General features: G+C 42.5%; 1 protein-coding gene across 2 annotated transcripts in view; it reads right to left on the bottom strand.

Moving 5' to 3' along the window:
• Positions 1–27,285, bottom strand: part of LOC149138578 (P-loop containing nucleoside triphosphate hydrolases superfamily protein) — a 295,440-nt gene that overhangs the window by 122,135 nt on the left and 146,020 nt on the right. The window lies entirely within an intron of this gene.

Raw genomic sequence — 27,285 nt, 5'->3', positions numbered from 1 at the left:
AGGCACTTATATCATGCAACTTGTGTGGGACCAAGATGTCAGGAGGGATTACACGATTGAAATACCATCTGGCTAAACTCTCTGCATATGATGCAGATGTCATGCCTTGTATGGTTTCTAGTGCAGAGGTTATACAAAAAGCTCGTGAAGCAATTGCTGAACAAGACAGAAAGAAAGCTGCTAGGGAGAGGCCAATGGTCTCAGATAGATAGCTGCTAGTTTTATTTGTTTTGCAACTTTTGCTACATATAAGTTTATAACTCATGATGATGAAATACTTTTAAAGTTTTATATATGTGATGTTGTTTTGTTTGAGTCCTTGATTGGACAATTATCACTATCAGGGATCAGCAGGATGTGTGATGTTATTTTAATTTTTGTTTGAGTCCTTGATTGGACAATTATCAATTTATCACTATCAGGGATCAGCAGGATTTGGTATCGCCTTTGAAGTTTGATGTGTCATTTCTATTTGATATCATATATATCAGTGTTTTCTTCATATTTATGTGCCAATGTGTTTAGTTCATGTTGTTATTGCTTTATATGTTTAGAAATCTGAAAAAAAATGAATATATTATGCATTTTTTATGCTTGCAGATATTTGCCGATATTTTGCCGATATTTTCGCCGATATTTCCGATAAGATATTTTCCAGACCCTCGCCGATATTTTCCCGATACCGATATTATCAACACTGCTTTTGACTAGTACATTACATAATGACTCAAGTACATTATTGAAGACCGAACATAGTTACATTTTCTACAAGATATGTATGGAATTAAGTTATCCTTAACTCCATCAAATTCATAGCCACGATTTCAAGTTCTCTAAACTTTACTTTATATGCATTGCTTGATTCATCAATAAGCTTCTTGACTCTTCCTTGAACAAGGTCTAAGACTTTATTCTCTTCGAGAATCAAATCTATTCTCATTTTCCAAGCCTTGTAGTTGGAAGCTCCTTCTAGTTATTTTTATGCCTCCATTGAGTTTGTCATTGATCCGGTAGATGGTAGATTTATCCCCTTATATGATCCTCTTTAAGGACCTTTCCTTGATTCTTTTCTTCAATAGATCTTTAGGCTGCCTTTTTCCTTCCTTCTTTCACCTTAGCTCTGAAACCATGTTAGAAAATCAAAAGGCAAAAATGTTTTCTTATGTTGATAATTACTTGTGATATTCTTATGTTCTTATTAACTTTCTTATCTTCTTCTTTTATCTTTGATTCATAAAGGAATTATCAAAAGCAAAACGTGAAGATCAAGGACACCAAATGTAGACTGACAGCAAGGGCTAAAACCCCTATATAGGGGAAAACCCAGTCAAGAACTCTTCCTTCAATAATTTCAGATTGAGATGGACTAAGACCCTAGTCTAATAGACCTTCCTCCTCCACCAAGTCAGCCTTCCAAAATGATGTAGTAGCCTCTTCTTATCCACCAGCTTCAGCCCAACAACAATCCAGCACTTCAACTTCCCAAAATTTCGACCCCCAACAACAGACTTTTGTCCTCCCAACAACTATTGAATTTCCACCCCCTTCTAGCAGCTGCAACGCTTCACACGTGTGGGAAAGAGAGATAAAATTTCGACTTTTATGCTTGAAAGAGTCCTCTTCCTTCTTTGTTATCCTTCTTCCTTGAATTTCGCCTTTTTTTTTGGCCCCAGAAGTTGCAGATCGAACTTGTTGTGAGAGAGTGACAAATGAGGTTGAGTTGTTGCCTTTATATAGTGATTTTGTTGCCTGATTTAGGCCAACTTGGTGGAGGAGGCCTAGAAGACTTATTTTAATAGAAAATAAATTTCTTTCTTGACAAATAGTTCCCAAAAAGGGTTCTTTATATTATGACATAGACAAGGACACTTGACATAAACCCTAGAAGCCTACAATGGGGGCTTTGACCTAAAAACAATTGACCCAAGCATGAATCCCATGCTTTAATAAGTCAATTTTAATAATAATAAAATTTCAATTTCTTTCTTTTGGCAAATACATTATATTGTGACCTAAATACATTTATGAAGACCGAACCTAGTTCAATGACTCGGCCAACTGAGCCATTTTTTGTACCGAGTCACTCCAGAGGGCAATGGAACGGACCAACTCGGCCGTTTCCGTTTCAAAACGGCCGTTTTTTAAAACTACGGTTTCATGAGCAAGAAGTGTCATAGGTCAAAGACTTCTTCTGGATGTCTTTAGGATTTATTAATAATGTTCAAAGATTCAAGTCATGTATGAAGCAACTCTTCTTGAGCCTATATTTAATGTATACTAGTCTACAAAATGTGTAGAAGCCCTCCAAAGACCAAGCACAATCCTCCAGCTACAAGCACAAAGAATTCTGCAAGAAAAACGAGAAGGAGATCATCATGTCGACCTCAAAATTAATCAAATAGCAAAAATGGTAGTCATGTCAGCTTAGAGAAATAGACCATAAAGTCAAGTCAACTTATTTTGGGAGGACAAACCACTATAAATACCCGTCTAGGGTCTGCGCAAAAGACAATAGAGAACTCGCATTTTCTCTCCGAAATTTCGGATGGGTAATAGGAGCATAGATCCGCATCACAGGAGGACATACCTCTGCACTTTGGATGGCACAATGAGACAAGATTTCTGGCAAGCGAAGGAGTACAAGCACTTCGGATGGGTATAAGGTGCAAGCAACTTCGGGTAAGGATCTCTGTGGTTCAGATGGGCACCACAGAGATTACATTTCGACCTCCTCACTGTCTCGGTTCACACTCTAAGACGCAGTCACTTGTGGATAGAGAGAAACACTCTCTAACAATCTCGACATAATTATTATGGTCTCGAAAATCCTACAGTTTCAATGGAGAGGATCACGATGATCCCACAGTAGCACATATTCATTATACCCTCTCAACATACTGAGTCACAGCTATAATGATATCAGTGCACACTCTGTCTTGACATTCCAAATAGACGCAACATATGATGACTTATATCTCAATCGTATACTTGGTGATCATTGTATCATTAAATATAGTCACACTCTTGATATATTCGTGATAAGGAAGGATCTTTGTGTTGAAGAATCTAGGGCATGCATAATTAAGATGATTCTTCATTACATGATAACAATTTGTGAAGCATTTAAACAATTTATATTAGCTTGATGGTTACTTCATTATTAGCATGTGTTTGTTAACTTCATCAAACTGTTATCAAAACAAAAGAGACAAGAACACAAATGTTTTGTCTTTTTACCAAGGCCAAAACCTCTCCCTCTTGGAGAGGAAAAGCCATGCGTAAACTCTTCTTATGGAGATTCGATTGACGAATACCAAAACCATCACCCTTGACACAATCTGCCTCTCCAAGACCGAGCCATCAATACTCTTCGTGTCACTGTTGAGATCATTATCTGCGTCACTGAGATCATTGTTGCATCACTGAGATTATTGCTGCATCACAGAGATTGTATCTTGAGATCTCAGGTCCTTACTGAGATCATCCTCTTCTCTGCTACCATGCCAATGTCATCACACTGCTTGACTTGACTGCATCTTCATAAGATCATCACTTTACTGAGTGACTGTTATACTTAATATAAACCTGATTCAATCAAAGTCAGAGTGTGATATTACACTCATCATAACTGAGATCTAGACATGTGCCAAGACTGTGTGTATGCAAGAGATCACTGAGATACACTCATAGACAAATCTGACTACAGTGATCCCTACCGAGAATAAGTATGCCGAGACAGAGATCTAGTGTGATATTCCTAATTAGCTATGGCTAATTGGAATATTCGATTTTGTTCAATTTTTTCCTTCTATAGTTAGTTGTAAATAAAAAAGTGAGGAAGGGGGACATAACTCACTTTAGAATAAAAAGTCACTTCCTAGGTAGCACAACGTTGTGACTTAAAGGGGACCCAAGGGGGGCCAAAGGGGGACGCAGAAATGGAGCCCACGCATACACATGGAGAGACTGCGCAGGAGGGAAGAACACGTGGCAAGAGGAAAAGCACGCAGGACGAGGTGAACCTAGGGATTGTGAGAGGCAGAGGCTATAAAATAGAGAGGAGCACCCTCATTTTGGATCATTCAATTATGTGCATTTTGAGCTAGTCGTTTCGACTTCTGAGCACGCTGGCTGTTTAGCTAGTCTGTAGCATTGTTTAGTGCATTGAGTGTCTCCGTTCGGAGATCTCACCCTTAGCCCCGGGGGACTTCAAGTGCCTACTCGGGCAAGGTATTTCCTTTGGCATTTCAGTAGTAGTTTTATCAGTGTTCCAGTAGCAGTTTCAGCAGTGTTTTGGAGGCCTGCGCAGCACTGGGAGAGGGACACAGTTCTTTCTGGCAGCAGTGTTGGATTGGGGTTTTTGCAGGAGGATTTATGCTAGGTGATTGAGCAGGGGATCAGCCCTTGCATCTTGGAGGATTTTGGCAGAGTTTCAGGCAGGGTTCTGGAGGGATTTCTTCAGTGGCAGCGCAGAGCATTGAGGGACTGCGCAGATCCCCAAGGGGCAATTTTCGGGGGTTGGCTTTGCCAGGAAAGCTTTCTGGGTTTCTCTGGGTTTTTGGAGTAGAGCCCGAATCCAGAGTTCCAACTTTTTCCGAGGAGGGGAGCAGCCCCAAATCATCATTTGTTTTCTAGCAGCATCCACGCAGAGAGGCCATTCTTGTCATTCTGAGAGTATTTCTTCACTTGCCTTGTGCAAGTCGAGGTGCCATCTGTCTAATCACCTCTTGTACTCATTTTATTGCTCAGTATAATAAAATGGCTTAGCATTTCTCGCTCAATTTCTTGTGTATCTGCTTATATTTCCAGTTTACATTATTATATTATGTCCACTGTTATTTTATCACTTCTGGGTTATTATATCATTTGCACATATTTGGTTGGAGTTTTTACTGGGGTTTGAAGAATATTCTGGGTTAGGAATATTACAATGGTATCAGAGCATAGATCTGGCTCAGCCTGTGGAGCTCGCAATCTATGACACCAGGGGAAAAACCCTACATTTGTTACAGAGGTAGGAGGTACAGAGACACTAGCCGTAGGTTGGAGAATACCTACGGGGAGGGAGACTATGTTCCTGTGGTGGACGTAGAACAGGTGGAGCTTGTGGTAGACGCATGACAGAGAGAGCCAGTAGCGGACGCAGAACAGATGGCCGACAAGGACGAGAAGAGATTTACGGATATGCTCCTCAAACTAGTGCAGGATCTGTCAAGGCAGATTGAGGTGATGGGGCAGAGATTCACGGCAGTAGAGGCCAGACAGCGTGAGAGCCCACGAGTTTTTCAGATTGGTGAGGGGTCAGGTGCATCCCATCACTTGCCAGAGCAGCGTAATACTGCGCAGCAAGTGGCCTCACATGCCCCTACACGCTCTACCATGCCCACCTTCTTAGGAGCAAACACGAGGGTCGTAGCCCAGCAGGAGGCAGAGCCCGGACATATGGGCGATTATTTTGCAGAGTACCAGGCCTATGGGCAGGAGTTCAGAGAAGCCCTCTCATTCAGAGATTTTGTTCAGCTCTAGCAGGATAGCAGACCCCGTGACCATCACAGGGGGTACCGGCATTACCATGATGGCGACACCCACCGTGCAACAAGTAGATTCCACTTGCCTATGTTTGATGGCTCATCAAACAGTTCGGCAAAGTCTTGGGTGGAGAAGCTGGACATTTATTTCCAGCTTAACCAGATGTCGGAGACAGAGGCCATCAAGGTGGCAACATTGCATTTGGATGGTGAGGCCCAGGATTGGTGGTTTCATGGGATGGTTACACTAGGGCACTCCACAGTGACGACATATGCCGAGTTTACCAGGAGACTGATGGAGCGATTTGATCGAAGGGATCCAGAGCAGCATTTTGTTGAGCTGACGAGGCTCAAACAGACAAGGAGCCCAGAGACCTACATTGCAGATTTCTTGAGGGTCTCTGTGATGGTGCCAGACCTATCCACGGCACGGAGGGTCTATATGTATGTTGAGGGGTTAGCAGAGCCACTTCGGGGTCTAGTCCGATCCACTAGACCAGCCACACTCCAGGACGCTATTAGCAGGACCCGGGATTTATAGGATCTCTTACCCAAGACCCGGACACCTTACCCTCAGAGACAGACTTTTCAGTCTAAGGGGAAGGATGTGAGGATTCCCTCCAAAGGGGAATCCAGGACGGGTACAGCTTGATGATGATGCCAGGAGGGAGCTGAAAAAGAAGCGGTTGTGCTTCACATGTCAGGAACCATGGGCACCAGGACATAGATGTGCTGCTGGCAAAGCACATTTTATTGAGGTCTTCTCTGAGAGCAGTGGAGAAGAGGATGACGAGGAGGATGTGGAGGCAGGAGATAGCCATGCCATACAGGGACCTTTGCCAACTCCACCACCAGCAGCAGGCGGTGCATCTTTTGCACCCACCGGAGAGGCCCTTGCCGCATTGTGAGGAGTTCCCAAGTATCTGACGCTACGCGTACGAGGGACGTACGTGGCCAGCGAGTGTCAGTTTTGGTTGACAGTTGGGTGACACACAATTCATCTATGCACAAATGGTTGAGCGGAGAGGCATACAGACAGAGAGCTTCAATGGGTTTTTAGTCTTGGTCCCAGGAGATCAGACCATGACGTGTGCTCGATATGTTCCAGAGCTTTCAGTGACGATGGGCACCTACATGTTGACTGACCACTTTTTCGTGGTTGATATTCCGGACACCAACATGATACTGGGTGTTCAGTGGCTTATCACTCTAGGGAAGGTCACGACAGATTGGAAGACCCTAGAGATGGAGTGGGATGATGAGAAGACAAGGAGGCATGAGAAGATACGGGGACAGCACACATATCCGCCTCAGACTGTTTCGGCTCATCGGATGGAGGCAGTCTTCCAAAAGGGGGACATAGAGTGGGCAGTGGATTTGTGTGCATTAGAGGCAGGGACTTCAGGGCAAACGGTACATCCAGAGATACAGTCTATCCTTGCTCAGTATGCCATAGTGTTTGGGGAGATTCCACCAGGACAGCCGCCGGATCGGGGGTTTGAGCACACCATCGAGCTTGAGCAAGGCATACAGGCCGTGATCACCACCCCCTATAGGCACCCCAAGGCCTATCAGGATGAGATTGAGCAGGCTATCCAGGAGTTACTAGCTCTTGGGCATATCCGACCGAGCATGAGTCCTTTTGCTTCTTCTGTGGTGTTGATGAAGAAGAAGGACGGTACATTGAGGATGTGCATTGACTACAAGGCCCTGAACAAGAAGACCCTGAAGAACAGGTACCCCATACCCAGGATCAATGAGTTGATGGACGAGTTGAGAGGGGCACGTTTCTTCTCAAAGATTGATTTGAGATCTGGGTACCATCAGATTCGCGTGAGGGAGCAGGACATTCCCAAGACCGCCTTCAGGTGTCACTATGGGCACTTTGAGTTCTTGGTGATGCCTTTTGGGCTAACCAACGCCCCAGCTACATTTCAGTCCTGCATGAATCACATCTTCCGTAGTCACTTGAGGAAGTTTGTGTTGGTATTCTTTGATGACATTCTCATTTACAGCAGGACTTGGGAGGAGCATCTCCAGCACATTGAGACAGTATTGCGTATCTTACAGGAGCAGCAGTTCTATGCCAAACTCTCCAAGTGTGAGTTTGGGTTGATAGAGATGTTGTATCTGGGACACATCATAGGGGTGGACGGAGTGAGGGTCCACGAGGAGAAGATCAGGGCCATCAAGGAATGGCCAGAGCCGAGAAACGTGACGGAACTTCGAGGATTCATTGGCATTTGCACTTACTACCGGAAGTTCGTCAAAGGTTTCTCACAGCTTGCTGCACCCCTGACAGATTTGACGAAGAAGGGGGCATTCAGTTGGTACGATATAGCGCAGCGAGCCTTTGATAAGCTCAAGGAGGTTATGAGCAGCTGCCCAGTGCTTGCGTTGCCAGATTTTACGCAGCCTTTTCTTTTGGAGTGTGATGCGTCGAGAGAGGGGATCGGCGCAGTATTGATGCAAGGAGGTCACCCTATAGCCTTCGAGAGGCGGAAACTCCTTCCGCACGAGAGGTTGTATTCTATATACGACAAGGACATGTTGGCCATCATGCATGCATTGGCTAAGTACCGGCAGTATCTGGTGGGTAACAGGTTCAGGGTGAGGACTGATCACAACAGCTGCAAGTTCTTTTTGGAGCAGAAGCAGCTACATGAGAGCCAGCAGAAGTGGATCAACAAGATCCAAGCATATGACTTTAACATTGAGTATGTCAAGGGTAAGAACAACGTGGTAGCAGATGCCCTTTCACGTAGACCAGCCACGTTGTCTCTTATGAGCTTGGATACAGACTAGAGGGCTCGACTCTTAGTAGAGTACTCCAAGGACAGGTTTGCATGTGAGATTCTGGACGGACAGGTGGCAGATGACAGGTACAGGGTGATCGATGAGATCATCTATTACAGGGATCGGATCTTCTTGACTGAGGGGTCTCAGCTCAAGAAGAAGATACTCCAGGCATCACATGACTCACCATTGGCAGGCCATCAGGGGTTTACCAAAACCTACAAGGCCATCAGAGAGAGGTTCTCATGGAAGGGCCTCAAGGAGGACGTACTCCAGCATGTCAGGGAGTGCGATGTTTGCCAGAGGAACAAGGGGGAGATGAGCCATCCCGCGGGATTATTGCAGCCTCTTCCCATTCCGGAGGGGAAATGGGAGAGTATTTCGATGGACTTCATCATAGGGTTGCCCATGGTACAAGGCAAGGATTGTATCTTTGTCATTGTTGATCGGCTGACGAAGTACGCACATTTCTTTGCCATATCCGCACACTATACAGCAACACAGGTGGCCGAGCTGTTCTTCAGAGAGATCTTCAGGCTACATGGTCTTCCTAAGACCATCGTCAGTGATAGGGACAACCGTTTCATGGGCGGGTTTTGGCAGGAGCTTTTCCGGTTGGTGGGGACAGAGTTGACACCGAGTACCAGTTATCACCCACAGACGGATGGGCAGACAGAGATAGTTAACAAGTGGCTAGAGGGCTACTTGCGTAACTATGTCAGTGGGCAGCAACGAGCATGGTTGAGGTGGCTACATCTAGGGGAGTACTGCTACAATACTTCACATCACATGTCCATTGGTATGTCACCATTCTATGCCTTATATGGGTATCATCCTTTATCTTTTGCTGACGTGATGTTTGGTGATAGCAAGGCTCCCAGAGCCAAGATTTGGATCCAAGAGACTTAGGATATTCTCTGAGCTCTCAAGGATAACATGGCTACATCACAGAATCAGCAGAAGTTGTATGCCAGCAGGGGTCGGCTGGAGAGACAGTTCGAGGTAGGGGACATGGTCTACCTACGATTACAGCCATACCGACAGTCGTCACTAAAGCAAAAGGGGGCTGAGAAGCTCAAGCCCCACTTTTATGGGCCGTACAGGGTGATACGCAAGGTTGGACAGGTTGCATATGAGCTGGAGCTGCCCCAAGGCAGCAAGATTCATAACGTTTTTCATGTATCATGCCTGAAAAAGGCATTGGGGCAGTAGGTGACAGTGACAGATGAGCTACCACCCATGGATGACGAGGGGCATTTGGTATTGCAGCCGGAGGCTATCATTGATACCAGGGAGAGGCAGCTGCGGAGCAGGACGGTCCGGGAATTCTTGGTGAGGTGGAAGAATTTGCCGGATGAGGATGCCACTTGGGAGAGTGAGAGGATCTTGTAGCATCCATCACTTCAGTTGCTTGAGGACAAGCAACATTTTGCTAAGGGAGACTGTGATATTCCTAATTAGCTATGGCTAATTGGAATATTCGATTTTGTTCAATTTTTGCCTTCTATAGTTATTTGTAAATAAAAAAGTGAGGAAGGGGGACATAACTCACTTTAGAATAAAAAGTCACTTCCTAGGTAGCACAACGTTGTGACTTAAAGGGGAGCCAAGGGGGGCCAAAGGGGGACGCAGAAATGGAGCCCACACAGACACATGGAGAGACTGCGTAGGAGGGAAGAACACGTGGCAAGAGGAGAAGCACGCAAGAGGAGGTGAGCCTAGGGATTGTGAGAGGCAGAGGCTATAAAATAGAGAGGAGCCCCCTCATTTTGGATCATTCAGTTATGTGCATTTTGAGCTAGTCGTTTCGACTTCTGAGCACGCTGGCTGTTTAGCTAGTCTGTAGCACTGTTTAGTGCATTGAGTGTCTTCGTTCGGAGATCTCACCCTTAGCCCCGGGGGACTTCGAGTGCCTGCTCGAGCAAGGTATTTCCTTTGGCATTTCAGCAATAGTTTTATCAGCATTCCAATAGCAGTTTCAGCAGCGTTTTGGAGGCCTGCGCAGCACTGGGAGAGGGACGCAGTTCTTTCTGGCAGCAGTGTTGGATTGGGGTTTTTGCAGGAGGATTTATGCTGGGTGATTGAGCAGGGGATCAGCCCTTGCATCTTGGAGGATTTTGGCAGAGTTTCAGGCAGGGTTCTGGAGGGGTTTCTTTAGTGACAGCGCAGAGTATTGAGGGACTGCGCAGATCCCCAACGGGCAATTTTCGGGGGTCGGCTTTGCCAGGAAAGCTTTCTAGGTTTTTCTAGGTTTTTGGAGTAGAGCCCGAATCCAAAGTTCCAGCTTTTTCCGAGGAGGGGAGCAGCCCCAAATCATCATTTGTTTTCTAGCAGCAGTAGCAGCATCCATGCAGAGATGCCATTCTTGTCATTCTGAGAGTATTTCTTCACTTGCCTTGTGCAAGTCGAGGTGTCATTTGTCTAATCACCTCTTATACTCATTTTATTGCTCAGTATAATAAAATGGCTTAGCATTTCTCGCTGCATTTCTTGTGTATCTGCTTATATTTCCGGTTTACATTATTATATGATGTCCACTGTTATTTTATCACTTCTGGGTTATTATATCATTTGCACATATTTGGTTGGAGTTTTTACTGGGGTTTGAGGAATATTCTGGGTTAGGAATATTACATCTAGGATCATAGTGATATCTAATAAGTTGAAACAGTAAGGGGTTCTGAGATCCTTCTCAACATATACTTATACCTTGACTGCACTGCAATAGGCTGAGACTGTGATCATGCCAAAATTGTCATGTTCCTTCATTGTTATGGATTCGAGACTGATACAAGGATACCATCTAGATCCTCTTCATGACTGGTATGCCGAGAAGGTAGTTACGCTTGGGGCAATGTTGCACGAAGCGGGAGCGAAGCGGAAGCGCGGAAGCGGAAGCGGGAGCGCGGAAGCGTCATTTTCCAAAAATCTAGGAAGCGAAGCGTCCGCGGAAGCGTCTGCTATATATATATATTTTTTTGCATTTATACTCAAAACAAACATCCCAAATACCAAATTAATTGTAGAAGACATGAAAACATGCATATTTTTGCATAAATCAAGATAGATATGGCATCCATGATTCCAAAACTTTGTTCTATTAATATGGCGCTATTATTCCAAAAACTTTGTTCTAGAATCTAGATCATAAATTTAAATGGTATTATATACTTTGCAACATGTTACTCACTTCTTCTCCATTTAAAATATTAAAAATGATTATGTTTTGACAAGATAATAAATAAAGAATTATTAAATATATTCATAATTTATTTATGTAATATAATAAATAAATAATTGTTAAATATATTTATTTTTGTACTCGAATATATATATATATATATATAAAATAAAAAAATTATTATATATATATAGATATATTATAAAAATTTATTTATTTTATTACTTTCAAAAGCATTAAGATTATATGAAAATATAAATATAATCGTGATATATTGTTTTTCTATTTATAACACTATAACAATAATTTTGAAGTTGAAATTAAATTAAGCATTAATTTATAAGAAATGGATTTTCGTATCAATTATACCTTCGAGTCTCCGTTTAAACACATGACTATAAATAACGATAACTATAACAGTCTTATTAAAAGGCCCTAAGCTCTACGTAATTGGGCCACGCGTAATTTCTTTCCCACGTCACATTAACGAAACGAAATTTATACATGTAGTTGTATAAGAATAAACGTTGACAATAAAATATTCATGGCTACCCAACCCGAAAGTGTAACCCCAGTGTCACAAGCACGTAAGTGTAACCAGGAATCGCTCCAAAAACTCGGAACCGCGCTTCGTAAAAACTGGAATCGCGCTTCGGCTGGCGCTTCCGGAACGCTTCCGTACGAGACGCGATTCCGGCCTAGGATCCGGGGGGGGGCGCTTCCTGCAACTATGGCTTGGGGAGAATGTCGAGATAATGACATGCCCAAACTACAAACATTCTTTGTTGCCTTTCTCCATGCGAGGATACCACCTTCAGATCTTTGGTATGCCAAAACTCCGAATTACTGCGGTGACATATTTCATTGCTCCATGCATCGAGGTTGTGACTGCACCTAAAACCCAAACCAGGTGCAGTCAAACCCTGCAGCTCCTCTCTTCATGATTGTGGCTCCTTTCTTCATGACTGCGGCTTCCCTCTTCAAGACTACGGCTTCATACCTTGACTACGACTTACTGCGGCTCTTCTTCCTCCATTGACTGCAGCTCCTCTTCCATGCGAGATCAGAGACATCTGAAATTTCTTGTGTCTTTTTTGCTGACCCTTCATGGGTATTTATAGTAGTTATATCCATATATGCAAGCTGACTTAAACTTATGAACCGACGTGATTGTTCTATTGAGCCAACATTACTTCCATTTAATTTAATATATATATTTTCTAGCCGACTTGAAGATCCCTTGTTGTTTTGCTCGCAGACTTCAGAAGGCTTGCTTTTGAGGCATTGATCTTGGTCTTGGAGGGTTGTTACACAACTTTGAAGACTTGTACATATTTACATGAACTCATAAAGAGTTTCTACACACATGACATGACTCTTTGACTTTTAAATAAATCCTAAAGACATCAAGAAGAAGTCTTTTACCTAGAGACACTTCTTGCTCATGAAACCCATGTAGCAAGATTACAAAAAATAAATTATTTCCTTTTATTACATCAAATACAAAGATCATGTCATTATGAAGACCGAACCTAGTTACACTTTCTTCAACACTCTGTGATACGTTCTCATACACAGTCTTGATCCTAGCATAGATGTAATCATGGTAGTTATAGGATCATGATTTTGATCTCGATATAACTCTCATATGTCTCGATGGTATATCAATGATCTCGATGCAGCAAGGTGCAATAAAGATGCAATAGTAAATGATCGCGGTGGTATTGTTGTGAAGGTCTCAATGTTGCACCAATGGTGATCTCAATGAAGGTACATCAATGATGATCTCGGTGAAGGAGCAGCAAGGATGATCTCAGTGAAGGTGCAGCAGTAGTGTGATGACATAAGTATAGCAGCAGTAATGATGATGATCTCAGCAGTGACAGAGAAAGGGATTGATGTCTTGGTCTTGGAGTGGCAAAATAGGTCAAGGGTCATGGTCTTGGTATTCGTCAATTGGAATCTCTATAAGAAGATTTTTGTGTGGGTTTTCCTCTCCAAGAGGGAGAGGTTTTGGCCCTGGCAGAAAGCCAAATATCTTGTGTTCTTGTCTCTTTGTTTTTTATAGCAGTTTGATGAAGTAATCACATACACTAATAATAAGAAGAAGATCAAGCTAAGAAAAATTACAAAAGAACTTCACAAATTGTTATCATGCTAAGAAGAATCACTTTAATTCTGATTGCCCTAGATTCTTCAACATGGTATCAGAGCGAGGGTTCAGAAGTCAAAAGAAGGGCAGAAAAGAGACATTCAAGGATCAAGTTTCTACAAGGCATCAAAGCAAGCTGAAGGATATCAAGACCTACATTGCAAAATCAAACCCTAATCCTGGTCAAACCCTAGATCAAAGGATCAGTCTTCAACAACAGTATTCAATAACAAGGGTTGTTGTCTATGCAGTCAAGGAGACAATCTACTACAACAAGATCTCTTTAAGGCCTCCAAGACTCTCATCAAAATGTCTACAAAGCAATGAAGCTCAAAGGACCTCAAATCGAAGACTACATCAACTCAAAGAAGGTCCTAGAAGCAGTCTTGATCTAAACTACAATTGAAGGCAATAAGGCATGAACATCTTCAGAGGATCATTTCCTTACCCTAGAAGGAAAACAGTCAAGGGAAGCAGCGAAGCATTCAAGAAGAAGCCCTCATACATCTTCTTCTACCAGCATCAAAGAAATCAAGGTGAATACTTCATCTTCACAATCAAGTAAGTATCTTTTCATTCTATAATCAAGTTTGGTTCTATGACTTCATGATTGCAAGAAGATCTATAGGTTGGATGGGTCATCAAAGGTTCTTGCATGGAATAAGAAGGATTGTCATAATCCTTATGGAGAAGAGAAGTCAGTGAACATATCAAGGTCTCCTTTGAATTCATAAGAACTCTTAAGGTTCTCTCTTTCCTATGTAGCAAGAAAGGAGACATAAAAGGGATACATGAAATGCTAGAAGATATACTCTCTGAAATGCAGTAAAGAAGGTATCAAAGAATGAAGAAATATCTTCATGAGATCTCAATTGGGAGATCTGAGAAAGATGATAAGAAGATAATCATCTACGTTCTTAATAAGCAAGATGGCAAGTGTCCTTGGGACATGGAAGTTTCCTCATGCAACAACTTGTGGTATCTATGCAAGATGGAAGAAGGACAAGTTATGGACAAAAGTGTTGAAGGTTAAAAAGACTTAAACATGTGCAGAAAGGCAATGGAAGTTTTCAAGACAGAATAGTATAGCTAAGATTCAATGCTATGGAAAGAAGCTCATATCACCGAAAGGATGGAGGAAGCTGAAGAAAAAGGCCAAGGAAAGAGGGAGTAGCAGACCTCTACTATGAGTGAGATGGTGTCCCTCACAAAAGGGTCCTATCACAAGCTCCAAATCTTCTGCAGATATGATCATGATGATAAGATGCATCGTGGCATCATGGAAACAAGAGCTTGTAATATCACCATGGGAATCATGAAGGACAAAATCCATGGCAGTCGAACATGAAGGACATAGCTCTTGGGAATCTCATTGGATATCAAAGGAAAGGACAAGAAGTCAAAAGGGAAAACATTTGCCAGATGGAGACATGCAAGATCCTCAAGATTCTCTAATAGAAACCTCAGTGGAGGATCCACTAATCTGGGAAGGCAACAAGTGTTTCATCAGGAAATCCAACTTATGGAATTCATGAGATGAAGGTCTGATGACATGAGAAATGAAGCATATCAAGGGATTGAAGATCTTTTCAATCAAGGAAGTTGTTGGAAGGAGCCTAGATGACCTAAAGGTAAAATGAGGTATGTATGCTTGTGTTTAATATTGTAATGTCATGTCATATGGTTGTAGGTAACATGGATCAAGCATGATCAAGAGAAAAAGGATCTCCTCCTCTGAAAGGATGCAAGAAGGCACACTAGATGAAAATTTGAAATCAACATAACATGTCCTCATATGAAGTATGAGGTGGTTGACTACAATTAATAAAATTTGATTGAAAGCTCCTGGGAATGGAAGGTGTGAGGATGGAAGAGATCATGAAATATGCAACCATGATGAAGGCAATCAACATCCAAAGGATCGGGAAGATTTGACTAGGAAATCTCCCGGAAAGATATGAAGACTCTGATGGAAGTCTGAAAAGATGAAGACCCTTGACAATAGATATCTTTGGGAGATGTGTCAACATGTATGCAGGGTGTTGATACCTACAAGAAGATGTCACTGGAAAAGGCCATCACCAAAAAGGTAATATGTGATTTGTTTTTGGTTTCTGACCTCTTGGAGAAAGTTTGGGTATGTGTGCAGGGCCAAGGTAAGGAGAGTTGTGAAGGATGTCACAACTATGTACCTTGTGATCTAGAGAAATCACCATTGAAGGAAAAGTGAAGATAGATGGCCCTATGAAGGAAGCCCCAGATGTAAAGCCAAGGAGGATACTTTCCGAGAAAGAAGGAATGACATGATGGAGGAAAGTGATGGATGGTTGAACCCTACATATGAAGAAATTGATGACATCGAGGTCTTGGATCATCAGTCAACTAGAAGACCCTATAAAGTATTGATGATAGAGTCCCTATTTAAGAGGGAGCTCTGGAAGGTTCCTATGAGTAAAGGAACATGAGTAAGTTTCTGAGTAAAGAGAAACTTGGAACTCATCCCTGGTTAAGAGGGATAGTTAGACACAACATTCTTGTCTTCAGTTTGGAAGAAAGAATGGAGGATTGTGTAATCATCTGGCATCCGACAATCTTTCAGGATGTGGTAGGTCCAAGACAAGAGTGTAAGAGGATCGATATTCTTGAGGGTTGGGAAACAAAGATGAGAATAGTCCTAGTAGGGCATACTCGGAGAACACCCGGGTGGGTATGACCCTAAGAGAGACAATGATGATGCGTGTCTATCAGTCATTGGTCTCGCCAACATTGTGTGCTCTGATCTAAGTGAGAGATAGAGCTGTTAGTCAAGGCCTTGCTAAATGAAAACAATGTTGGTTGAAATGATGCTATAACAGATGGATTGCAAATCCGATTCTTCTTATGAGAAATTCTTCAGATTGAGAATGACCAAGTACCATTATGAATACCTCCCTAGTTAAGAGGGAGTGTTGAAGAAAGTATAACTAGGTTCGGTCTTCATAATGATTTGATCTTTGAAAATGATGTAATAAAAGAAAATAAATTTATTTTGTATGCCTTGCTGCATGGGTTTCATGAGCAAGAAGTGTCATAGGTCAAAGACTTCTTCTTGATGTCTTTAGGATTTATTAATAATGTCAAAGAGTCAAGTCATGTATGAAGCAACTCTTCTTGAGCCTATATTTAATGTATACTAGTCTACAAAATGTGTAGAAGCCCTCCAAAGACCAAGCACAATCCTCCAGCTACAAGCACAAAGAAGTCTGCAAGCAAAACGAGAAGGAGATCATCATGTCGGCCTCAAAATTAATTAAATAGCAAAAATGGCAGTCATGTCGGCTTAGAGAAATAGACACAACGGTTCATAAAGTCAAGTCGGCTTATTTTGGGAGGACAAACCACTATAAATACCCGTCTAGGGTCTGCGCAAAAGACAATAGAGAACTCACATTTTCTCTCTGAAATTTCGGATGGGTAATAGGAGCATAGATCCGCATCACAGGAGGACATACCTCTGCACTTCGGATGGCACAATGAGACGGGATTTCTAGCAAGCGAAGGAGTACAAGCACCTCGGATGGGTATAAGGTGCAGGCAACTTCAGGTAAGGATCTCTGTGGTTTGGATGGGCACCACAGAGATTACATTTCGACCTCCTCACTGTCTCGGTTCACACTCTAAGACGCAGTCACTTGTGGATAGAGAGATACACTCTCTAACAGTTTCAGCATAATTATTATGGTCTCGAAAATCCTACAGTTTCAATGGAGAGGATCATGATGATCCCACAGTAGCACATATTTGTTATACCCTCTCGACATACTCACAGTCACAACTGTAATGATATCAGTGCACACTCTGTCTTGACATTCCAGATAGACGCAACATATGATGACTTATATCTCAGTCGTATACTTGGTGATCACTGTATCATTAAATATAGTCACAGTCTTGATATATTCATGATAAGGAAGGATCTTTGTGATACGTTCTCATACACAGTCTTGATCCTGGCATAGATGTAATCATGGTAGTTATAGGATCATGATTTTGATCTCGATATAACTCTCATATGTCTTGATGGTATAGCAATGATCTCGGTGCAGCAAGGTGCAGGAAAGATGCAATAGTAAATGATCTCGATGGTATTGTTGTGAAGGTCTCAGTGTTGCAGCAATGGTGATCTCAATGAAGGTACATCAATGATGATCTCGGTGAAGGAGCAGCAAGGATGATCTCAGTGAAGGTGCAGCAGTAGTGTGATGACACAAGTATAGTAGCAGTGATGATGATGATCTCAACAGTGACAGAGAAAAGGATTGATGTCTTGGTCTTGGAGTGGCAGAATAGGTCAAGGGTCATGGTCTTGGTATTCATCAATTGGAATCTCTATAAGAAGAATTTTGTGCGGGTTTTCCTCTCCAAGAGGGAGAGGTTTTGGCCCTGGCAGAAAGCCAAATATCTTGTGTTCTTGTCTCTTTGTTTTTTATAGCAGTTTGATGAAGTAATCACACACACTAATAATAATAAGAAGATCAAGCTAAGAAAAATTGCAAAAGAACTTCACAAATTGTTATCATGCTAAGAAGAATCACTTTAATTCTGATTGCCCTAGATTCTTCAACATAGAGACCTTAAGGGTTTGATCTCTTCCCTTATCTCTTCTTTCACTTGCTGCATAGCATATCAGATCTGAAGCTAATCTATTGTAGTGGCATAATCAAGTATAAATCACTCTAAAGAAGCTTAAACACATCTCTAAATAAGTCTAATAACACTAAGAAGTAATCCTCATCTCTTAAGGGCTTAATTTCTATTGTGTTTCTAGCTTCTCTTTCAAGTTTTGGGACTGCTTTCACATTAGTAGCTTGCTGGTCTGATTTGCATAAGTCTGATATTGAGAAAAGTTCATTGGTGAATTGGTCATATAAGTCTTGCTTTGACCTTCTTCTTGCATTTTTGCATTGTCATTGCATCATTGTATCATTGCATTGTGTATCTAGCATTCATTGTTGATCACTGTTAGCAATCTCATCTTGTGTTCATTAGAGCTTGTTATTATTGTCATCTAAATAACTTGCTATTGGGATTAACCATTATTGTCAATCATAAGATAAGATCTTATTGACATATTGATAAGCCCTAATTAAGTAATTGGAATTGCTAATTTTGTTTCCATTTGAATTGTTAGCCTTGTTTCATTGTCATAAAGTGCTCTAATTTGTTCTTGTGATCATAAGTGAAATTAACTAGCACAATAACAAATTCTAATAATCTCTTGCTAATTGTGCATCATTGAATTTTGACACTAGAATTATTTATTTTGCTTCATTTGAGATAGTTATTCAATTGCTCTTTAAGTGCTTCACCTAATTTGCTCTTATATTGAATATCACTATAAGTATTTAAATCTCAATTAATTTGTCTTGTTGAAGTACTTGTTTCACTTAATAATCTCATTGAAGCGATCACTCACATCTTGCATTTCATTCTAGGACTAGAAGTGCATTTTAAAATTTACCTCCAAACATAAGCTTGGTTGTAAGAAGATAGGAACACCTTCTCCAAACAAATTTGAGGATTCTAGACCCTCATTCGTGGTTAACATAGGTGACCTTGCACTTCTCGTACGAACAATCCCTTGTAGGAACGGAGGCACCTAGGTGCTTAGAACCCCACGTGAGGTATCGTTAATGAGGCCATAGCCTCCTTTCTTTAAGCTTCTTTCTACTACCTATGTTTATGACTAGGTCCAAAAGAATTGAGGAGAAGGAATCACTTAGACTAGGCATATAATTAAAAGTAACCAAGAGCTTGCATCTCACATAGCTTTAGGTTGTGCACTTCATATAGGATAGAACTTGCATTCTGCAGCAACTATTCATCTGGTAGCTTGGACTCTAATCCTAATTGAGCAAGTAATCAGTTTTAAAGGCACTGGTCTCTAACTAACAATGTCAATAAATCTCATCAAGTAGTGCTTAATAATCATACTTGCCTATTAATTTCAACCAAGTTGCTAGACATTTCAATTGTGTCTCCTTTACTTGTTGGTTTCCATCAAGTAGTTCATCTTTTCATCCATAGGGACTACCCCCCTTAGTCTGCAATTAGGAGACAACTTAAACGGAGAGGGAAGGGATCAGAGTGACAGCCATTGTCCTGAGCATTGTCGTATTTTCGTGTACAATCTAAGCGACAACAAAAGCAATCACTCATATTTTCACTTTCATTCTAAGCTTAGAACTGCATTCCTAAAATTTACCTCCAAGCATAAGCTTGGTTGAAAGAAAGATAGGACCAACTTCTTCATACAATTTGAGGGGTCCAGACCCTCATTCGCAGTTAACATATGTCACTGTGTTGTTCTCTTGTGAACAATCCCTTGTAAGAATTGACGCACCTAGGTGGTTAGAACCCTACGAGAGGTATCGTTAATGGGGCCTTAGCCTCCTTCCTTTGGGCTTCTCTCTACAACTTGCATTCGAGAATAGTTCCAAAAGGATTGAGAAGAAGGATTTACCTAGATATGGCATCTAATTAAAATCTACCAAGATCCTGCATCACACATTAGATCTAGGTCCCGCACTTCATTTAGGATAGAATTTGCATCCCACAACAATTGTTCATCCGGTAACTTGGAATATTGATCTATATTGTGCAAGTAATTAATTTAAAGGCATTGGTCTCTCATTCATAATCAAATTGTGCTTAATAATCTCACTTGCCATTTAATTTTAACCCAAGTTGCTAGGCCATTTAGTTGTGTCTCCTGGACTTGTTGGTTCCCAACAAGTTTTTCATCATCTCAACCATAGGGACTACCCCCCTCAGCCTGCCATTAGGAGACGGCTTAAATGGAGACAACAGGGATTAGAGTGACAGCCCCTACCCTCAGCGTTGTCGCAATTTTGTGTACAATTTAAGCGACAACACACCCTAACAAATCATGAAAGTGCATAGGTATATCTCCAAATAACTCCTCTACCACCATGACATCATCTCCAAGAAGGCTCATGTCACCCCTTTAGGGCATGTGGGGATGATGTGGCATGCTCTAAGGAAAGCATTGGCATCTAGGCATAATGTGCTAGCTCTCCCAAGTCACCTCAATGATCATTAACCTCATTTGGGCTCCGGAACAAGGCAACATCCATTAAATAAGGTCAAGGCCAACCTCGGGTTTCCTAGGTCCATCTAGGGACACAATCAAACAAGTCAATGCCTTGGCTTCCTGGTACAATGTCTAAACATGTGGAGGTGTAGCAAGGGGCATACAACCATGTGGAGTCTCATTAAATCCCAACGTCCATCTCATGAAGCAATGTCCAAGCCACAAGGTCATGTCTACTCTCAATAATGGGAAAAATGTCCTATGGAAGGTGTTCGATGAGTGTCAAGTCTTCCTTCAAAGGATCTTCGTGATGAATCACCTAAAAAATTCCCTCAAGATCAAGTAATAACAAAATCATCAAGAACAAAAACTACTTAAGTATCAGTGTGAACCTTATTCAATGTTAGGGGCACAAAAGTAGTTCACACAAACCTTGCCTTCCAATGTCTTTCTAGCTTAAGATTTGTAAACAAGTTACCACACTTGTGATATGGATGATTATGCCTTCAACGCATTAGGTGCTTCTAACCTCTATGGGGAAGGACATGTCACAGGCAAACCCATCAATCCATATGTGCATGTGATAATGATGGTACCAACAAGAGGGAATCCAACATCTTAGAGTACTAGAATGAGAAGAGGGAGCAATAGTGAGAGCTGGTCGGCTTGATAATAATTACATAATCAAAATAATTTCATATCTCCATAAATACTTATCGGAATCGGATGATCTTTAGATCAATCCTACACCTCTCGATGGGAGGGATCCAATAAAAATATCCGATGCCATAAATAAGCTAACCCACATGGAGTTTGGCCCTAGTTGCCAGTTTAACACTCCCTCTCAACTAGGGATAGCTCCATCTAGTGATCCATGAGTCCGACTGTACTATCTCTGCCATCAGTGCCCTGCACTGCTCTGCCCAACTCTGCTCAGCTCTGCTGTCTCTGCTATGCTCTGCTTCTGTTGGCTCTGCTAGCTCTGCTGGCTTTGCTCAGCTCTGCTGGCTCTGCTCTGCTCAGCTCTGTTGGCTCTGCTAGCTCTGCTATGCTCTACTCAGCTCTGCTGGCTCTGCTAGCTCTGCTGGCTCTGCTAGCTCTGCTCTGCTCAGCTCTGCTGGCTCTGCTAGCTCTGCTCTGCTGGCTCTGCTAGCTCTGCTCAAATTTGCTCTGCTGAACTATGAAGAAGAAGAATTGATCGAGAATGTCTCATACCATTCTCCACTGACCCGAAAGTCAGTCTCAGAGTGCGTACCACTGGTCCCAGACCAGTATCGCAGGCTCAGAGAGAGTACTACTGGTCCCAGACCAGTCTCAACCGACCCGAAGTCAGCGTCATAGCACGTACCACTCTCACTGGTCCCAGACCAGTCCTACACTTGCACGAAGTCAGTCTCAGAGTATGTACCACTCGTCCCAGACCAATCTCAACCGACCCGAAGTCAGCGTCATAGCACGTACCACTCTCACTGGTCCCAGACCAGTCCTGCACTGACACGAAGTCAGTCTCAGAGTATGTACCACTGGTCCCAGACCAGTCTCAACCGACCCGAAGTCAGCGTCATAGTATGGTACAACTCCTACCACTGGTCCCAGACCAGTATCGCAGGCTCAGAGAGTGTACCATTGGTCCCAGACCAGTCTCAACCGACCCGAAGTCAGCGTCATAGCATGTACCACTCTCACTGGTCCCAAACTAGTCCTGCACTGACACGAAGTCAGTCTCAAAGTGTGTACCACTGGTCCCAGACCAGTCTCAACCGACCTGAAGTCAGCGTCATAGTATGGTACAACTCCTACCACTGGTCCCAAACCAGTATCATTGATCCCAGATCAATGGAGGTCATCCTAGCATAGGGAGTACGGTAGATACAACGATGCGTCCATCGGTACTACTATGGTCCCTAACTTCATTTCCCTGCTCATTGATCAGATGAGAGGTACTTCCCATGAGTCCCAGACTGCATGGGTAGGATGCCTCGACAGGAGAACTAATCAATCCTGTCCTCACAGGAGAACACATCAATCCTGCTACAATCGCCATGGAGAACACATCAATCCAGGCCTCACAGGAGAACTAATCATCCTGCTACACAGGAGAGCGAATCATCCTATTCCACAAGAGAGCGAATCATCTTGTCCCACAAGAGAGCGAATCATCTTGTTCCAGTGCGCACCACTAGGGGAGGGTGAGTCACCCTGTGGTCGTATGTTGCTCCAGTAAGAATCGCAAGCCCCCAGAGCTCCCAGAGCTCAATTTATGCAACATGCAGGACCCTTTTACAAGGGTCACTCGACGACTCCAAGTCGTACGGGAAAATCACAGATTTGATCTTTCCCTGGGGCTTTGTCAAAATGTCAGCGACCTGTACATTAGTCCCAATGCGATGGAGCCTCCTTGCTCATCAACTTACCATATCCCAGATAAGGCAGTATCTGATGTCTATCTACTGGAGCAATCGTCAAATACGAGATTCCTTAATAATCGAATCCCACCTCTGGTTGTCACAGAGAATCACAGTGGTATTCATCATGTGTACAAACAGCTCACTGAAGAGCTTCCGCAACCAAACTGCCTCACAGGAGGCCATACTAGCAGCAATGTATTCTGCCTTGGCGGTGCTCAGAGCCACCGACTTCTGCTTCCTGCTCATCCAGGATATCTAGGCAGATTCCAAAGAGAAATAGCACTGAGAAGTGCTCTAGTGATCCTCCACACTGCCTGCCCACTCATCATTTGAATAATCATGTGGTTTCATATTTCCGGCAGTGTATCTCAATCCATGAGAGATTGTGCCCTGAAGATATCTTAGAAGATTCTTGGCACCAATCCAGTGAGGCTCAACGAAATATGAGCTCACCATGTTAACGGCAACCCATATGTCCGGACAAAGGTTCTCCAAGAACATTAACGCAAATGAGTTTATGAAGCTCAAAGGCATTTCCCAAATCTGGTCCAACATCACTACCATATAACTTCTTGAAAGTTAAGATCCTCGAGGTAGTCACAGGCTTGCAGTTTATCTTTCCACATTCGGAATCCAACTCCCTCTGTCTTCTACAAATGAGAGGGTCTGCACCTATTAACATAGGTGCCGATATGAGAGGTCTGTCATCCACAACCTTCGGAGGTTTGGATCGATTTCACTCCTAGTGAATCTCAGCTTCATCAGACAACTATTGATCCTCTCATACTATGCCCGGGGTGATTTGCCTCAAGCCATAGAGGGCTTTCTACCACCTGCATACATGACATTCTCGATCATGAATCTCAAACTCCTTGGGTTGTTCCAAACCTGTGGACCTGTGGCATGAGGGGAATGGTCCCCTTATAAGATTTTCCTTTGATACATCTCAGACATGTACCTACATGCTCCTTTTGAATTCAAGCATCCCTGTCATCATCTGACTCACAGACCTTCGGTGTTACGTGACAATGGACTTGGTCCCCAATGGACTTCCTGCAATTTGATACAACCCTGAACTCAAAAACATCTTTGAAAAATCTATTTTCAAACAAGTATCTTTCCATTGATGAGTGCCACCCTGAAACCTTTGACTTCCATTTCCGAGATGGGCACCAAGTTCTTCTTGCGATCAGGTACTTAAAAGAGATTCTGGGGTTCCTTGCTTTCTTTGAAGAATCGACCATTTCCTTGATGACCTGCATTCCTTATCATTCCTCTGATCATTGAAGATGTCCCTGGAATGATTATTATCTTCATCAAGAGATGTGTCCCTGTCCTACAGACACTCCTTCGCATGATGGTTGGACTTATTGCAACCAAGGCATCTGCCTTTCCTTCTACCCTTAGATCCGAACTTCCCAAAGAAGTGATCTTTAGATGGGCCATCAAAAACTTCCGCTACGCCATTCTGATAATATGCTCTGCTTCGACTTCTCCCTTTGTGAACTTAGAAGAGAGATCTGGAACCCATTGATCCTTGTCCCTATTGTCTTTGGTGATTGCTCTTCCACTCTTGCTTGGGCATTGTCTTCACCTCAGCTCTGATACCATGTTAAGTTTAGGTATGTTCTATGCTAAAGCAATTTATTTAAATTTTCACAGTTAGCAATCACATCAGCATTAAGATAAACTGCAGATAGAACATAAATATAAATCGCAGAAGACAAGCCAAGACAAGAGGACACAAGATGTGGCGCGAGCCAGGGACAAACCCCACAATGTGTGGGGAAACCCTTTGATCAAATCTTCTTTTATCTTCAAAGTTCAGCAGAGAAAGAGAGAGAGAGTACATTTACAACAGAAGTCAACACTTTGACTTATCTAGATCTAGCATAGATCATTTCGTATAACGATGAGATCAGTTGAAGACATTCTGCTTCAACTGATTCTCCAAGGTGACAGCTTCACCTATCGTAGTGTTGCCTTTCGTCCATTTGCTGCACCTTACCGTGTAGCACCATCATGCTGCATCATGCATCATCATGTAGCTCATGATCACTAAGTTGTCCATACATCACGCTGCCCATGCATCCCATCTATCATGTTGCCCATGATCTGATCTATCATGCTGCCCATGATCTGATCTATCATGCTGCCCATTCATCATGTAGCTCCTTGCTAATGTGCATCATCATCATTATGTTGCCCCTGCTAATGTGCATGATTATCATGCTGCCCTTGCTAATGTGCATCATCATGATTATCATGCTGCCCTTGTCATAAGACACTGAGTTCTATATCTCAGGATTGTTGTGTGTAACATGGTCCCTTCGTCCACATCTTCAGATCACTATTGTATTACACTGTCCAATATGCTTAGAAAAATTGTTTCTTTCCATAGACAGCCTTGGATTTACCACGCTGTCACCTACAGCTATGTATTACTGCGGCTTCACTTTCATGTTGTTCATGACCTGCGTATTAGGCTACAGGTCTGCGTATTAGGGCTTCCGTTTAATACATCTGGACAGCGTAATAAGGGTCTCCCTTGACTACGTTCAAGGCTGTTCCTTTTGACTGCGTGTAAGGGTATTATAAAGACCGTAGATAGGTCCTTAGATAACTACGGCTATGTTTATGACTGCGGCTAGGTCTTCAATGAGCAATGTATTATATTCCTTCATGAACAGCGTATTATATTCCTTCATAAACAGCGTATTGATGAACGTGGTTCCATATATTATGACTGCAGCTAGGTCTATCCCTGCGTCTTCATATACCTGCTCCTTAATTCATACATAAAACCCGAGTTTTGTTCCTCAGTCCTTCCAGTATATACCTGTACAAGATTCACGTGGAAATCTTAGAGAGGAATGCGAAGTTCTGTTTCTTCTATAACTGTGAGAATAAGTCTCCTTTGACTGTGTGTTAGGTGTCTCCTTTTGACTGTGTTTTAGGTGTATCATCTCATCCACAGTAGACCAAGTGAAGAGCCTTTTCTTGCTGCGTATAGGCTTCTCCTCCATAGCTGTGTTTAGATTTAGGGCAAGCGTATCAGACTTTTGGACAGCGTAGATCATCCTTATATGCCTGTGTATTTATGATTGCGTTCTCCATTAGGGCATCATCATACTAGGCCAGCGTAATCCATAGTGTATCTCCTTCTCCAAAAACCCAAGATGTGGAGAGGAGATCACTTGAGGTGAGTTGCCAAATGACTTCAAATCCTCTTCTATTTATACTAACGTGTAGATGATGAATAGACACGGCGTTTGGGCTTCTTGAGCCTACGTAAGAGTTGGTCGGCTTGATAATAATTACATAATCAAAATAAATTCATATCTCCATAAATACTTATCGGAATCGGATGATCTTTAGATCAATCCTACACCTCTCGACGAGAGGGATCTAATAAAAATATCAGCTGCCATAAATAAGCTGACCCACATGGAGTTTGGCCCTAATTGCCAATTTAACACTTTATGATGGAGCATGATATGCTAAGGAATTATACAATGGTTAATGAGAAGGGTAGAGCTTGCTACCAACCCAATGTGGTACCCCTAGGAGAACTTTTCTCCTAATCATCCTCTTCTAGCCAACAACCCTTCACAACCACCATGTAGCCGATGTGATGTGCCATTTTATCTCTGCCACCTACATCAGCCATATGTTTCCTTGCCTATTTGTCAAGAGCACATGTTAGAAAGTGGGCAATCTGATCTAAAAGGTATGTTATTCATTGTGAAATCGAGTGTTTATGCTTGTTTTTCCTTTGAGCATTTTGCATGGATTAATGGGTGACTTGGAAAAAGGAAGGGCTTCGACCATGTTTTGTTCGCTCACCTTAAATGGGGGGTTAATCTTCAATCCTAGTCTAGTGGGACTCGTAATGGCCCATCGCTTTAAGAAGGGCACTACTTGGGAAACATTGATTGAGATAGCGTGGTCCCATTCTCCCATTCCATATTTATCACTTGCCTCTATACATTACGAGTCCTATACTCCATCTCCCATCTCTGGGTCCACATGACCATGTGTCCACTGGGTTCTAGCACACCCCTTTCCCTTATCCACATATCTGGGTTGGGCTTGGAACTTTGCTCTAGGATGTTCATGCAGCTAAA

The sequence above is a fragment of the Pinus tabuliformis genome, chromosome X, assembly GCF_031772625.1.
Source record: "Pinus tabuliformis cultivar Carrire ecotype Pingquan chromosome X, CPIR1, whole genome shotgun sequence".
NCBI classification, from domain to species: Eukaryota; Viridiplantae; Streptophyta; class Pinopsida; order Pinales; family Pinaceae; genus Pinus; species Pinus tabuliformis.
The sequence above is the reverse complement of the archived record's forward strand: the minus strand, read 5'-3'. Positions and strand labels throughout refer to the sequence as shown.